Source organism: Octopus bimaculoides, chromosome 21 (assembly GCF_001194135.2).
Source record: "Octopus bimaculoides isolate UCB-OBI-ISO-001 chromosome 21, ASM119413v2, whole genome shotgun sequence".
Lineage (NCBI taxonomy): Eukaryota > Metazoa > Mollusca > Cephalopoda > Octopoda > Octopodidae > Octopus > Octopus bimaculoides.
The window spans coordinates 27,971,146-27,971,855 of record NC_069001.1 but is presented as its reverse complement, the minus strand read 5'-3'; positions in this window follow the sequence as shown (position 1 = coordinate 27,971,855).

The following is a 710-nucleotide window of genomic DNA, read 5'->3' as shown; positions in this document are numbered from 1 at the left end:
ATATATATGAGCTAAAATGTAAACTGTGGTGATGTAAACGTTATTCTTGATATTATCGATTTCTTAATGATTTTGATGTGTTATCTTTGAAATTTATTTAAAATTTGGAAAATTTGAAATTCTTTTTTTGGTTCTTTGTTAAAAATTTTGCACAGTATAGAGTGTTATTCTTAATCGGTTTCATCCATACGTACATACTTACACATATAAACATATGCTTATGCCATCATTATATATTTACATATATTTCAAAGTTAAATATATATATATGCATGTATATATACAATATAATATTTTATATAGGAATCGAACGCTTTCGACTTTTATAAAAGCTTCGAAAAGGCTTTCGACTTCATGAAAAGTTCGATTTTACCCAGCTGTTACATTGTTGAGTTCTTTGGTTTGATGTTACACTTTGACTAACTGAGCAGGCTAATTCTTACATATATACATCCATACATACATCCATACATCCATATGTACATACAGAATGTATATATATATATTTATATATGCATACATATATACATGGATATATACATATATATCTACGTATATATTTATATATGCATGCGTATATAAATAGATACACATATATATATATATACGTAAGTATTTATACAGGCATACATATGTATATATATATATATATATATATATACGCGTATATATATATATATATATATATATATATATATATATATATATAT